This window comes from Crassostrea angulata, chromosome 5 (assembly GCF_025612915.1).
Source record: "Crassostrea angulata isolate pt1a10 chromosome 5, ASM2561291v2, whole genome shotgun sequence".
Taxonomy (NCBI): domain Eukaryota; kingdom Metazoa; phylum Mollusca; class Bivalvia; order Ostreida; family Ostreidae; genus Magallana; species Magallana angulata.
Genome location: NC_069115.1, coordinates 30,577,963 through 30,594,813, shown reverse-complemented (window position 1 = coordinate 30,594,813; position 16,851 = coordinate 30,577,963). Strand labels below are relative to the sequence as shown.

Here is a 16,851-nt window from a genome sequence, read left to right as displayed (position 1 = left end):
GATGAGTAGTATTGTGTACATTCTTTGAAAGCTATGCTACTACATGATTGTATATTAAAATAAAAGACTCGAATTTTTTAGCTTTAATACCGATAAATCGGAAGAGTACTGTCTTTTGTTTTATATATTTTAAACATCATTGGTACTTGAAGATTACCAATTTGTTTTTATTTTTTCTCAATCAAGCTTCGTTAATTAATAATCAACGAAAATTCCTCAAAAAATTCCGGAAAACATCTGAATTTTTTTGGATTTTACAATCTTGCACATGCGCATTACATTCACACTAAATCACAGGGACTCATTTTATGTTTCCACAATATCACATTTGCATGGATAAACTTTGAAAAGATAAAACAAATGCGTTTTAATTTTTATTGGAAATTTTTTTTCTGTTCATCAAAGAAAATACGGGAGATAACTCAAACACAGTGCATTTACTATAAAAATTCCGAGAGTTTCGAATGTCAACAACGTGTAAAAAAACGTTGTTGAAATATGTTGAATTCTGCAATTATAGAATTTAAACTTTTCGAAGAAAGGTATTTACAGCTTCAAAATGGTTTGTTATGAATAATTTAACTGTTATTTTCAATGCAAGTTTATTACTTTTCTCCAAAATCGTTTTGGAGCGATTCTGCAATTTTCTGCTACATTACGGGTATATGGGGAGATTTTAACTGTGGTGAAGGCCTTTCCCGAGACACAGTTAGATTATTCCAACTCAGCAGAGTGTAGTAAAATTAATAGCATTATTGTAGGCTTAAAGTTTGGTTATGCAAATGTCAACAATATACGGTGTTTCGGTGTATCTACTTTGTAAATGCCTGATATCATATGCAATGTCAACCCGTGCACGCACGGGTCAAAGTCTAGTATGGATTTAAAATATAATATTCATACTTTATTTTGGTTAAAATACTGTACACAATGATTTATGATAATTTTATTGAATTCTAAAATCAAGATATATATTAAGATATCCCTTTTCACTGTTTTATTTTTTAATTATTTATTTTATTTTTGTCTGCCTTAATGCTGTTAATTTTAACAGGTAATCAGATAATAACCCCATTCTGTCATTTCTGAAGAAAAAAAATCTTATTGTAAATTAAGAAGAAAAGGATGAGAGAGCAGAACAATTAATCCCATGGGATTAATTATCTTGCCTGCTGCAGAACATTTAGAGGCTTATCTCTATCTGTTATATGAAGATTAATGAACACCTTTGTCTGCAACTGATGTTTGTTTTGAAGTTAGGTCAACCCTGGGTGATACAATGTATTTGCATTCACTGGAGGCTTGCATTTTATACAACACCTGTTTAAATCTTTTTTAAATACACATCTAATTTTGTTTTTATATAACACATGAGTTTATCCCTGTTTTATGCAGATACAAGGTTACTATTTAGAGTTTTTGGACATTTAGGAAATCTCTTGAAATTTTAAAAATACAGTTGTTACTTATAATTTTTATAATTTTTTTTACCACCTTATATATATTGCATCTTATGCTGGGCATTTATTTTTCATCATTGTTAATATAAAGAGGATGGAATTCAAAGTTTTTTTCGTTTCTCTATATTAATTGTCAAAGCGGGGCTCTTCCTGACTGGTCAGTTTTCTAGTTTTTTTCTGCAATGTCGCCACCTTTGTTTACCGCATGAATCACCATAAAAAGCATTTTATTGTTTAAAATATCTTACTTATACTTTGTTAGTTTCTTGATTTTTTCTAATACACAAACAACTACATGTAATTTAAGACAATCGACGCGCGTGGACAATCGACGCGCGTGGATAGAACAATTTAGCAACTTTATAAATGCAGGAATTTCACAAAGAAAATCATTTACCAACCGGTACAATAATATACAAGAAAACTGATTCATTAAACAGATGAATAATATATTTTAACTTCTAGCAAGTATTAAGAACGAGCACAGGTCGATGCACTTTTTTCAATCTTATTACGTGTGCTTTGTATAGATAAAACCTATAAACCTGATCATAGATCGTCTACAAACTTTTAGTCATTGTGTGGAGATCGTTGTTTAAACCGTGAGTCTAGAATAAATAAAATTTATTCAAATAAGACTTTAGTAGTTCAGTCACTGTTAGTATGCACAAACATGCATTCAGAGAGAGAAAGAGAGTTAGTTTATTTCTGTTCAACGTATAGAATATATATACAAATTAAACTTCACACTCGCAGTGTAAGAATCATATCAAACATAACAAACAATGTAAGACTAAGTTATTGTTGATCATACTTCTATTATCTTCGGACTTGAAAAACAAAGGAACGACACGTTATATAGCACGTGGACTCTAGATTTGAAACTGCTTGGTTGAATTACATCATAATATGCTATTGTGCATTATTTTGTCGATTAAAGGATTTAAAATATGACAACTTGATTAAATGAATATCTTCTCTCTCTCTCTCTCTCTCTCTCTCTCTCTCTCTCTCTCTCTCTCTCTCTCTCTCGTTTCTTGGAACAAGTGATGTAGCCTATAGACAAAAGGTTTCTAAGTGGTTTGATAAAGATGAAGTCTAAAATTTTAGACAAGATCACGAAAGACACTTTATTTACCGATTCGATAATTCTGCGCGCTAAAAAAATGAATATTTACTTTTTTTCAGTGTCTTTGCTTGTGATAAAACTACGCACCGATTTTGTACTGTACAGTTCAATAAATTCAAATGACGTATAATTGGGGCGCAAGTGGGATTTGATTATTTATATTCAAATAATTAATCGTACAATTGCTGAACATTATATGAATATAAGTAATAAAATATCATTTTTGAATATTATGAGGTGATAATTTCGGTCGGGGCGTGATCAAATCTATCATAAAGCCCGTCGGGCTTTATTGGATTTGATCACGCCCCGACCTTAATTATCATTTCATAATACTCAAAGAATGATTCCTTATTCCTTTAATATACCGGTGTATGAAACATGTGCATGTTTTATAGGGGAAAAAATAGATACCAGTACATATAAAAATGTTTTATAGAAAGAAAATATAAGTTAAAATTAACTGCATGTATTGTTCTTATCGAGAAGGTATAATTGTTTGCATTAATATTTTAGATTTGATATCGCTGAATAGAGTAAAACCCGAAACACATTTCCAAAAACGAGCAACGGCGGACTTTGTTTTTTGGGGTTTTTTTTTGTTTTTTTTTTTTGGGGGGGGGGGGGGTAAAAATGGGATTAATCGGGTGAAAGTCGTCAGTTCATCAGCCGTTGTCTTGGACGATGTCGTATTCATTTTTCGTCGGCCGACCAATTTTGTGTCCATCGGGCCAAGTTATATTTTTTTTCTGCGTCGGTGGCCGATTCTTCAGTTAAACCAGTCGTTCAATACTAGTAGTCCATCGAGCAATTCTCGATCATCTTCCGACCTTCGGAAGACAGTTCTTATGTCTGTTATTGCTCGGTCGATCGACATTTCGGCATTTGGATTTTCTTAAATGTCGGCCGACTGACGATCGAGGGTCAACTGGTCTTTGGGGCGATTTTGTCAAATCGGCTGATGCACTGACGATCAACCGTATACGGATTAGGTTTAACATTTACCGGCTATCGGTTGATATATAAGCGGCGGTCAGGCGCGGAACCCTTTTCCTCGATAAATTGATTTTAAATTTATTTATTTATCAATTTATTTATTTTTCGGTTGCAATTTCTATTTCTTTTTTTTTCCTTTTGGCTTCTCTTACGTATACAAAAAATTATTTTAGATTTTTATAAGATAAACCCTCTTTCACCGGTAAAGACCGCGTGTTACGCCGAGTAACTGTCCGTGTCGGATCGCGTTGTTTGAATAACGTTGTTAAAATGTGCAATTTTCTAATCCTTTTTGCTAAAATTCACATTGTTCACAGTTATTAACCGTCACCATTTTCAGTATATGGATTTGTTATGATACAGAAAATAAGTATGTTAAATATAAAAGTGGTTAATGCATGTAAAAGGTTTTAATTTCAGCAAAAATTATTCATATTTCTATATATTATAACGATTTTTGGAGATTATTCCATGTTTAGCGTACACTAGTGACGTCATAATGAAAAAATGGCGTCATTTTGGGGCCTGTAGAATTTAGCCAGTATCGAACTTAGTACAATGCACCACATCAAAAAAATAAATTAAGACGTTGAAAATATGATTAATTTTGCGGCCAAATACGGCTAATAACGTCCCTTGTTCTTTCTTTTTAAAAAATCTTTAATACATACCGGTACATGTAATAGTGTATATTGTAAAATTAATGTTCTCTACAATACTGGGCTGCGTTTTACAAAAGAACTTACGAATTATGACCAAATTAATTAGTTCCGGTTAAATTTTAAAGGTAATTCTCACTCATCAGATTAGACTTTACAGCGGTAGGCTCTGAGAAAATATCCTCGCTGTTGCCAATGGGCGTACGTTTAACTACCTTCACTCATTCTTCGCATCCTTAGATTATTATTTATGAACATTATATGAGAAAACTGGACCCCCCCCCCCCGAAAAACAGAAAGAAAACAAGAGGCCAATAGGCCACATCAGTCACCTGAGCAACAATGGCGAACTTCTTTGACTTAAAACCGTTTAAATAATTGAGAAACGTAAAATCTAAAATTTAGCAAAGTTAGTACTATAATTTTCTGATGTAAGACTTAATATTTTATAAAGGGGTGGGGTAAAAATATATTGCGATACAAAGATTATATATAACACTGGTATACTATTTCCTGCATTTTTTGCACATATGTGAACGGCATTAGCTCTTTAAAAATAAAAATAAAAATCATACATTTTCTAAGTTATATATCAGTTTAAAAATCAGCACCTATTGTGGGCCTACTTAATTTTATTTCACTAAAATTTTGTCTCAGAGGTCATGCAATTTCATTTTCACAACTTTTTTCTCATATGTGAAAGTTAACAAAGATTGACGGACAGAGGATCGCCAGATAGTCTGGAAGCCAGTACGCAGTGTCGCTAAGGCTACAGTCAAAAACTTAATTGGTCTTCCCTTAAATAATTGTTTACCTGGTGTAAACTTGTGTGACGATTTATAACCTTACTCACTTGATCGATGAAAACATTCGACTGGAAAATGTTGTCACATGATATGTTAAAAACCTATATAATTCAATGTATTGTCAGGCATTCATGTATCATTTTTGTTCTAATGCCCATCGATTATTTTCATCTTTCCTCAAAACAACCAAGATGATTTTCTGCTGCAATATTTTATTAACAATAATGATTATCCAGATATTCTCATAATTACAATGTGTCAGAACTGTTAAAGAGATGTTTTTATTTAATCGTTTGAAAACTACCAAAAATTGTTGCAGATTTCATATAATTCATCAAATGAAAAGGGACCCCACAGAGTAGTGATAGCACATCATCCTTTTGATTTTCTGTACACACGTATTTAATGTTTGGTAAGACAATTCTAATGATCAACATACATTTCAGCGTCAGTCGTAGAATTATAAGGTAATTTAAAAAACTTATCTACTTTGTTTAATTTCATTTTTTAGTGTAATCATACATTATATAGATAAAATGTTTTTTTAATTGAGTTAGCCACATGACTCAAAATCAGTTTATGCACTTCTGTATATTTTGGAGACATTAATCCTACCCTGTGACCCAATTACAACAGTTAGGTAGTTTGAAGATAACTGTAAACAAACGGTTTTGCATTAATTTGACAGAGTTATTAACTAATTACCAGTTACCAACTAATTGTAATATCAACACGAAATGTAATGAATATCAGTTGTAATTTTCAATGCAAGGTATGATTGTGTTTGCATCACTCTTATTTATAACCTCTAAATATAATAAAGTTGCGGGTGATTAATCACTACAGGGTATAACTAAAGGTGTGAGAACGTCTTTTACATAAACATCGTTTTATTGTCTTTGGAGTTAATTTACAGGATTATGAACTCGGAATACATGGCTACTTCAAATTCTCTTTCGGAGGAAATTCCGGCGAAGTTACCGATCAAAAATCGATTATTTCAACCAAAGTCGTCCTCTTGTTTGGTCCTTGTTGACACTCAATTAGTACTTAATAAACAATAAAAACAGAGGGAAAATGCACTTAATCAGAAAGAGCACAATATTTATTATGAATCATTTATACACATACATATCTCCATCAACGAAAATAATGTCTTTTTAAAATGAAGACTCGATAAAATGCAACGAATTTTGACAAAACACATTGAACTAATCACCATTGCGACCCCAACAATTGCTCAGAGATCATACCGAATTACCAATTGAATGAAATGTCTTTTAGTACGTTGTTAATGAATCAGATTTTATCATTTTCGCAGGTAAACAATCAGCTGCCTATTTACAGAAGTCTATGTTTGATTCATTGCGGAAAAAATCCAAATACCAAAATACTGAATACAGACAATCGTTCCCCAAGTTAAAAATCAAAATGAATCGAAACTCAAAACAAGCTAAAAACCACCGTTACAAGTAAAAATGACCACGCGCACGTGAACTGTTGCACAACTAACATACTAATCATTGTAAGATTGTCACATGCATAATGGATTCTTCAAACAAAGAATCTCGTTTTCGAGATACTTTCTCTATCGTACGATAGACTGGCAATGCCTGTTATATCGTCTGGAATTGCCAGTCTACGAGATATGGAATAACGAACCCGCTTTATTAGTAATTTTGAAATTAACTCAAATTTGGAACATAATTAGCCCTTAATTTTTGCAATTTATATGTTCCTTTCCATAAGGATGATATATGCTAAATATCGTTAATATTAACTCAGTAGTACTTGAGAAGAAGATTTTTTTAAAATGCAACCTCCCCTTTTTTTAACAGTTTCGAGGTTTTTCCGCTTTGAATACAATCTGGCCTTTTATTTTTGCAATTTATATTTACCTTCTTAAAAGGATGTTTTGTGCCAAATTTAGTTGAATTTGGCTAAGTGGTTTTAGAGAAGAAGTTCAAAATGTAAAAAGTTTACAGACGGAGAGACGGACGGAAGGGCAGACGGACAGCGGCTGATCAGAAAGCTCACTTGAGCTTTCAGCTCAGGTGAGCTAAAAACAATAAAAAAAAACAATCGATGAAAGTTAAAAGTTTCATGAAAATAAATTTATTTACAATGCAAAAATAACTTTAATTACAAAAATACACTTATTTAATCAGTTTTACTATTGCAATCAACATATAACTTGAGACCAAACCTTTTCACAGATATATAAAACGTACATGTAAGTAAATATGACATTCACATACAATGCCTCTGATATCGGCCGGGTACGATGTTTCTTGAAAGGAAATATTATGTAACTTGATTAGAATTTTGGAAATTCATTTACATTTACCCCTAGACATGAGGCGTGAAGAGAAATTAAAAAAAGGTTTACTGAACGACACAAAAAGACGTTGACACAAACAGCATTTAAGAAATAATGCATGTTGTTCTAGAAAATAACACATTTAGTTTAAACAACAAACAATATAATTATTCAAACAGAAAGAACTGCTATTAAAACTAATTTTGACAGAAACTATGCATGGTATACATGAGGGACTGGGAAGGCATTTTTCTCAAAATTGTGAGAATCAACCCATTTCTTTATATTAGATATATCGATGATATACTTGGAATCTGATCAGAAACAGAAACCAATCTTCAAAACTGCAAATTTTATACATCCTAATATTCAGTTTGACCTATTCTAACAAGGACATCTGAAGGTAGACAAACCCAATCGCTCCGATCTAATGAATTACAGAAAAAATAACAACTGTGTTATGTTTGTGTTTAACTATTCTAGTGAACTACGAAATATCCACCATTGATTAAAGAAACGTAAAAAAAAATCTTGAGAATTCCGACCTCATGAAACTTTCATTTCAAGTCACACGTATATTACTAGTGACATTCAGGAGAGACAAAAACTTATGACATTCTAGCAATATAACAATATATAAGTTGTATAAGAAGTCTACTTATTTGGACATCATATTCTAAAATCTAAGATGTATCATAAGGTACATTTGACCCCTAAACAAAAGTATTTTAAGGTATTCAGCCCTTAATGCAATTTAATAAAACATTTTCAAAAGTGAATTTTTGGGTCAAAACAATAAATAAACAAAATCCAGATTTTTTATCTGACCAAAATATAGAGATATATGATAATGTCATTATACGTAGTAGTAGATATTAATACAATATCACATTTTCGAGTAAATTGATATATTAAATTTTAATCCATTTATTAGTTTAGAAAAAGTTTGGAAGCATTTACTGTCCGATAACTTTGAAAAATTGAGATTGTGTCAGATTAACTTCGATTATTTTGAAAAAACATTTTACAACTGATCATATTTGCAGTTTTGTAGGGAAAACCAAAGAGTTGACATATGATTTTTTGTAATTAATACATGCCACATTATATAGAAAGAAAAAAAAAAGTTTTGAAAACTTTTACCACAGAATTTTTTTTATTGACAATTTTCTAACCCCATCCCCAAAATGTTCAAAATCACATATGTTCACAAGTAAAAAGTATTAAAAAAAAAAGTGAAAAAAGTAAATAATCTCAATTATGACGAAGAAGCAATGTCACAAATAACTGTGTGAGGTGTTTTTCAATGACTTTGACCTTAAAAAAACAATTATTTTTCTGACGACCTTTACTTAAACTATTATTGATATAACCTTTAAAAATAATGTCATCAGAGCATATTACAAAAAAGTTTTACACTGGTTTCTTTTCAATCTATTCAAACCAAATACCGGGTATTTATTTTAAACCTTGACCTTCATATAAATATATATATATATATATATATATATATATATATATATATATATATATATATATATATATATATATATATATATATGTATAAAAGCACTAAAAATAACCAACGACACGAACAATAAAGTAATTGTCAATAAATATTTTACTTTATTGTTCGTGTCGTTGGTTATTTTTAGTGCTTTTTTATATCTCATCTTATAACCTTGTATCTTTTGATCCGACACTTTAGATAACGAGTGTGTTGGTTTGCTAGTGCTTCTTATATATATATATATATATATATATATATATATATATATATATATATATATATATATATATATATAATCTTGACTTTCAAAAAAAAAGTGCAAAAATATCATCCGCAATTTTTCATAATGTCAGTTGTCATCATTTTTGTCAAAATACTCCACGTTTTGGAATAACAGAGTCAAGAACCTGCTTTGTAGAGGAAACCCGGGCCTGGCCTTCAGAGTTTTTCTGAGCAAATGTAGCTCTAACTCTATCCTCACCATCTCTCGGAAATATCTTGTAAAGACAGGACAAGTTCAAGCCTGAACCTGCAATGTGTTCTTCTGTGTTGTGCTTCACAACACCTTTAGCAATCAAAACATGCAATGACGTTATATTGTTTGATTTCTCGTTGCAAAAAGACCTTGGTGAACAGAAATTGGTGGAAAACTAAACTGTAAGACCTCAGGACCTGATGACTTGGTCTGCTTCATTAACAAACCTACCTTAGTTTCACACCCTTGGTTCCATGGAGTGCGTAGAGTCTTTTTTCCAATGTCCTTAATCACATGATTTTTGTCCAGTATTTTTTCATAGTTATTCTAAGTTCACTTTTGATTCTAGAATTAATCATTGTATTGTCTCCATCTGGTTCAGGAATGTCCACAGATGTACCTGAATCTCTAAGTTCTTTTATACCATGCACACCACTTACACTTTCCATGAGGCGGCACTTCCAGTGTGATTGTGAACAAATCTGTGTTTTCTGATTTCTTGACCTGGGCGGTTTTTCTGCCACAAGTTTTGTGAGATACAACTGTTTTCACAACTTTTTTCTCATACTTGGCTTTTCTCATGAAAAAAAGTATGTGCTGCAAAAAAAAAAGAATATTATCATAATAATTATTGATCAATAAATCATGTATTTTTAAATACCATAAAAATAGTGATACAAATGTGGAAATTTATGAATAGAGATTTTTCATGGTTATTGAAAAACATTCACGTGAAAATATGTGGGTTTGATATGATCATTTTATATCTTTCAAGATTTTAGTTGTTTATGACAAGACATTGTTTTTAAATACTAAACTTACAGGTGAGGATATCAAAACCACGTTTTTGCCATACTGTATCTACTGCAGATGACATGCCAGATCTGGTCGTGGTTGGGATTTTAGATAATAGTTTTTTTCTTGCAGTTCAAAGACAGCTGTTGTGAAGGCTGACAGGGAGCTCATTTCTTCAACTTAGCTCTACCTTTAAATATGTCCTTCACTGTGCTAAAAATAGTGTAATTTAGATTTTTTAATACTAATAGGCTTTTAAGAAATATAAATGACACCAAATTTTATAGGACCATACTGTTTAAAACTAAATGTTTTTGTTTAAGAATTCTACCTTGATGAACTGGGTACGTCAGTTCCATCCTTTAAAAGTTTGGGTGACTGTAATGCAGCAGATTCTCGACACACTAGCTTTCTGAAATAAAACCATTGTTTTAATTTTTCATAATTATTTTTAATCCGGTTCCCAAGACTTCAAGCACTTGAATTTATAACCCCTTTAGACTTATAAACAATCATGTACATGCTTCATTTTGTGATATATTTCCTAAACAATGACCAAAATTCAATAACTGTACAAGAACTTGTTACATTGTCACAAATTAATGTCAAATTCTTACTTTACACTTGGAGATGCATCATGAAAAAGACTGACACCTAAGCCATCGATTTCCTCTCCCATTTCTTCTTGTGCTTTCTTTGACTCCTCATTACCTACTTCTCTAATTAAAAATGTACAAAATAATTAGGTTTAATATATCACTACAACTATTAAACTTTTAAAACATTGGAAATCACACACATGATTTTTCCAAAATAAAGAGAATTTCTTACTCCAGGTTCAACTCAGGTTGAAAAGAATCTTTTGCTGCATTGGACATAGATGACTTGGCTATAGATTCAACAAAGTTCCCTGCTCTTCTCTAAATCATCTTCAAGTTTTTCTGACTAATAGGCTTCAAATTCAGTGCAGCTAAAACATTATTTAATCTATCTGGACCACCTAAATTGTCAATCATAGCTGAAAAAATTATACAATGTATTTAACAATACGTTTTGAAATTAGTGTGTAGGAACTCAATTATGTTCATCTTGTAACAGCAGATTACTGTATTTCATAAAATGATAGTAACATGGTTATAGGATACAGAACAAACTAAAAAAGATAAAAAAATTTATTCATTTGTATGTATGTATTTGTGAATATCATTTACCTGTTCCAAGTTTTGTATTAACAGCAAAGCAGGGCATGCCTAGTTTTTTAACACGGTGGGTGCTACAATAGGGTACTCTGTTGACGTGCTTACAATCATTGTTGCTGCATTTAACGTATAAATAACCAACGAGGCCTTTCTGGAGTTCTCCCACAACGCAGCCGTAGGTCAAAGCTACCGGACCGAGGCGACAGGCCTCACAATGTCGTAGATTTGATAGTAGAACACTAAACTCAATAATTCGTTTACCTTCCTTCCAATTGTCGTCTCCTTCTGCATGTTCCAGCTTATCCGTTCTTGATACGTTCGCAGAAGTATAGGAATATTCATTTCTCACAAAACGTGGGACAGATTCAACTCTTTTCTTTTTATTTGCGGCAAACCGAACTTTTTTATCCCTCGTCTTTTCTATCGAAGCAGCCATGTGTTTACATCAAGAACAGTAACTTTACGACTTCCGGTTTACAAGAACAATTACTGTTACATCTTCCGAACATTACTGATGTTTCACTCATTGGTAATTTTCGGGATTTAAACAGGAAGTAAGCTATTAGAGATCGAAATCCTTAATTTAGAAATTTCTTCTATTTTCTACATATTCTATCTTTCATTGTAATTGTGTTTCAAACTATGTCTGGAACAAAATGTTCAGATGCATCAACTGGCCAATCTCATTATCCAAGCCTTAGCGTATCAAAGATAACAAAATTGTAAAATGAACTATAAACAATAACAAAAACTAGAAGAGGGTCACTTTCACCTTCATATGAGGATATGATTATACTTACATAGTAAAATAATTAAACATAGCATTGTATTTCTTGAGAAGAAGATTTTCAAACCTTTTTATATACTTCTATGTTCAACTTTTAACTTTACATTTGAGCCGGAGGTAGGTAACTTGATGTCATAATGCATTTACTCCTTTCATCTTATTTGTGTTAGTTTGCATGATTTCCTCTAGTTTAATTTAAACTTGACTTTGTTATTTAATTTTTATGCACATCTTATAGATCATATGTTTTGAGGGGTACATCAAAACCCGAGTACGTTAATGCTTAATCTACAAAGTCAAAATACACTTTTGATTGGACATGGAAAAAGGATTTATTTGATTTACCTAAGAAGTAATATTAGTTATCCAAATTCAATCAAAGGTGTACGTCGGGGATTTATCCCGGGTTATATTCCATACACCCTTGGTGTATCCAAAAGCTGTAGTTTCGGCCTTGGAGTGTATGGAAGTCAACCCGGGGTAAATCCCCGCACACCCTTGACTGAACCTGGATAACTAAAGACATAAAAATCTCTAGGTAAATATATGATTGCGCCCAGGAGAAAAGGTCCTTATGACATTTTTTTTCACAATTTCAGATTTTTGTGGATTTATACCTATATTTGTCAGAAGATTAAAGTTATGAAGTTTCATGAAGATCCGATAACAATAAATATCTTTACTTAGTTTTTTTTACTTATAACGTTGTTCACCTTGCGACGTTACGTTATGATTTCATTAACGTCATTTTTATGTTAGGTATATAGCTCCATTGCTTTATTTGTTAATCATATATTTCTTTTTTGATTCCTTATTAATTACTTTAAATAATAATAATGCATTTATATTAATGCATATTTTTTACACAATCCATGCACATTGAAAATGTAATTGTCATTAAAACTGTGAAGTCTTCTTAACGCACATTCATGTTTTCTGAATAAATCATATCTTAGTCTTGTAACGAACTTGTATAAACTACATGTACAATTCAAATAATTTTTCTAAAATTATTCATTATCAATAACTAAGTACAATGAACATGGCATTTTTAATTTGCATTGTGATAATATATGCACATTGGACTCTTAAGCACATGCTATATGAGAAAAAAAAACTTTACCAAAAGTAGGTCTTTCCCTTCTTTATTTTGCTTTTTTAATTTTTCTGTACATTTACACATGATTGACACTTTAGCGTTTTCATATCAATAGTTATCATTTTTTACTTTGATTCGTTTTTAATTCTTCATGGCTTGCTTAATTGTATGTTGCTTTAATATTTGTTTAATCAGTAATAATTTGAATTACTTTCTTTTATAATCACTCTTGTTCCTTACTACATTACTAAAAGTGTCTTTATTACACACGTGAATTCGATCAAGTAGTTTAAATGAAAAGTCGCATTTTAAGCAAAGCGGTAGTGTATTTGCTGTAATTGCTCCCCCGTTCCGATTAATGAAAATTCGCAGCAAGCTTAGTAATATTGCGGGTCGTTTCGGTCTTAAAGACAGTTCGCGCCGGTCATTTTGCTCCTACGTGCATCAATAAAAGATACACCAAGTTCACCAAATTCTAAATTAGTTTTTATCCATATAACGAAAATAATCATCTTCGCAAGCTTGGCATGGATCTTGAGAGTTTGACAATTAGCATAGGCATCTGCAAAACTAAATGGTCACTACATCTCGAAAGTAAGCATGATAATGTGCGATACAGATACATGTACATTTCAATAAATTCGTAAATGTGTTTGAGTTAAAATTGAAGTTAAAAGAGAAAATAATATTTATCTAGTCAAAGTATGAATTGAGATATGCTCTTCTTTGAATTCAATTAAATTTGTCCAGGATTGAACGTAAGTTTCTTTTATCTCACGTTTTTTGCCACAATTAAAACTCTTCAACGTAGTTAAATTTGTTTCCTTTTTATGTGTAAATCAATATGTAACGTTGCTTATATAACAGATTTTCATTTTTTACGGGAGCACTTATTCAGCATTGTTTCTGTTTTGTGTAAAATTGCAAGAATATAAAATCATGGAAATCGCGAGCACCAATATTTTCATAAAGTTAACTGACAACAGTTTACTGCATTTATGACAAATAAAAGCGTAGTGGAATTGAAAAAAAAATTGATTCCATTTCAATGGGAGTGATATGGAAATGATATTGTACAAAGGTATCGAATCGTGAACCTTGATTAATTTACCCTCTCCACTCGACATTTCTTTTACTGAAATCTCAATACAAGCACTGAAGCTTGTGATTTTCTCTCGTAGCATTTTCTTAATGCTGTTGAAGCACCCACTATTTTTGTCAAGACAAAATTGTTCATTATTTAGATTATCAAGTTCCTGAAGCAATAAATTATAATGTGATTTTGTCAAAGAATAAAATCGGGCACAAGTTAAATACTCTTACGTTTAATGAAAACTATAGATTACGTCTAAATTTAATTAGAATGTAATGACTCAAAGTGGACACATGTTACTACAATGAGTTGGCTAATTTGTTATATGGATTATTTGTCGACACATGATTAAACACACACGTTAATACAATGAGTTAGCTCATTTGTTAACATGCGGTATTTGTAGACACATGAATAATTTAGCGCTTATATATGTAGCTCAAATGTCCCGTAGTTTTTAAATAAATAGCTCTTTTAAAATTAAAAACGTCTTTCATGTTTTTCAGTGTCATCTAAAATTACTAGTATCTTATCTGCCGAAATGCATCTACGTGTATTATAAAACAGACTGAGCAGGTTATATTCTTATAACTATTTACAATAGATCTTGTACGCACAATTTACATGCATATACCCTTTGTCATTTAGAAACTTTTTCCGAAGAAATGGGTCAATACCTCTCCCCCTCCAAAAAAAAAAAAAAATATATATATATATATATAGAAAGAAATCAGGCTCCCAAAACTTTTGGACAACTAATCTAAATTTAAAAAAAATCTAATCAATTATTAATTATTGTTTGATTTTTTTGCACGGCATTGTAATCAATAGCTTTAAATAATCTAAACCAGTACACGTACATTGCTAGCCAACATAAGTACATGTAATTGAAATATTAGATCACAGAATCGCTGAACAAAAAGGTTCTTTAAACGTATCTTCAGAAGTAAATTTGGTCTTAAATTTTTTTGATGTTTTATAATTATTTACTACAATAAACATGTACGCTTTTTAACACATTTTGATGACTCAGAGAAAGTAGCCGATTAAATATTCGTGGTCAATGTCTATCTGTTCTTTACAATTTTGTTGCACTCAAACGAATGAAGAGTTGAAAAAAAATATTTTATTTCAATTTTTATTCTGAATAATCTGCACTTTATAAGCACCTATTAAATAATTCCGCTATTGTACCTAAATATATAACTGACCGACCACAGAAGAAAAAGAGTGGGGTCAAAAATAAGGTGGTGGTTATATTGTATAAATCTATATTCGCAACAAATAAATGACAATTGTAAAGCTCACTTGCGCCTTTGCGCCTAAATCTGTATGCAACACATTTTATAGTTACATTTAAACATTTTTTTATAACATTCAGTTAAAACAATTTTCAAAGTTTATATATAATCTATTAAATCTCTAGAAAGTCTGAATAATAGACTAAGTTAAAAAGAAGACCTAACGAAATGGCATGAATAATTTCTTTTAAATTTTTAAACTTGAATCTGTAAGTTACAGTACAAAAAAAAAAAGATGAAGCTAAAGTGAAAGTTTATTATTCATACCAAAACTTTAGTTTCATTATGAACTTATCAAAATCAAATTTCATTTATTATTATCTATTTTAAAAAATCAACAAAATGACTTACTAAAAAGCGTACAATTTTAAATAACATCAAATTATATCAATTGATAAACGACTAAATCTACAAGTAGTATCAACCTATAGACTAAAACCTATTTTTGATAATAATGCATTCACTAGTCTATTTAATTCAGATTTTAAGAACACTCATCACTATTGAACAGATGAAATGAATTGAACATCTTATTTAATATCAGTTTCCCCGTGCGGAGCCTCATGGTATTTTCTACAGAAGTGGATTATCTTTCTTGTTTTCCGAAATGCCTTTATAAACAGTGATTAAAATATTTATCTTGTAATAAAAAGGCTATAGGTTTCACCCAGATTCTCAAACTTATTTGTGGACCCGAATCTTCAGAGATTCAGAGCCTTTTAGATGAAAATGGTAGACTTACATGAAGTTAAAGTCGGCCGCGCGAGTAAACAGATGCCGACGGGCGGATCAACAAGTTGTAATGGGTAGCGAAAACGTGGTCGTGATTATAATGATTTCTCATTAACCGGTAACTCTAAAATTATATTATATTCAAAACATTCAAAATTGAATTCAGTACCGCAAGTTAATCGACGGAATGTAAATTTTTTAATCGTGTTATTCTTTCCGATACTGCAGTATGCAGTACAAGTTTTTTTTTATACGGATGATCAAGAGTTGTCGTTTGTTCGTATCAAACAAGCACGGAATCTACATTCGATCGTGACTTATATAAATGAGTAAAATATAAAAAATAAGAAATCATATTGACGCAAGCGTCAAATAGGCCGCAAAAAATATAATTGTTGTATGAATCATTGGTTGTTTACATAAAACACACAACAAAGAAGAAAAAAAAGAAGCAAAATATTAATTCTATTAAAAAAGAACTATCCCGCAG

General features: G+C 31.1%; 1 pseudogene; it reads right to left on the bottom strand.

Annotated features, from left to right (window-relative positions):
- Positions 1-10,125: 10,125 nt before the first annotated feature.
- Positions 10,126-12,698, bottom strand: LOC128186366 (uncharacterized; annotated as a pseudogene).
- Positions 12,699-16,851: the final 4,153 nt, after the last annotated feature.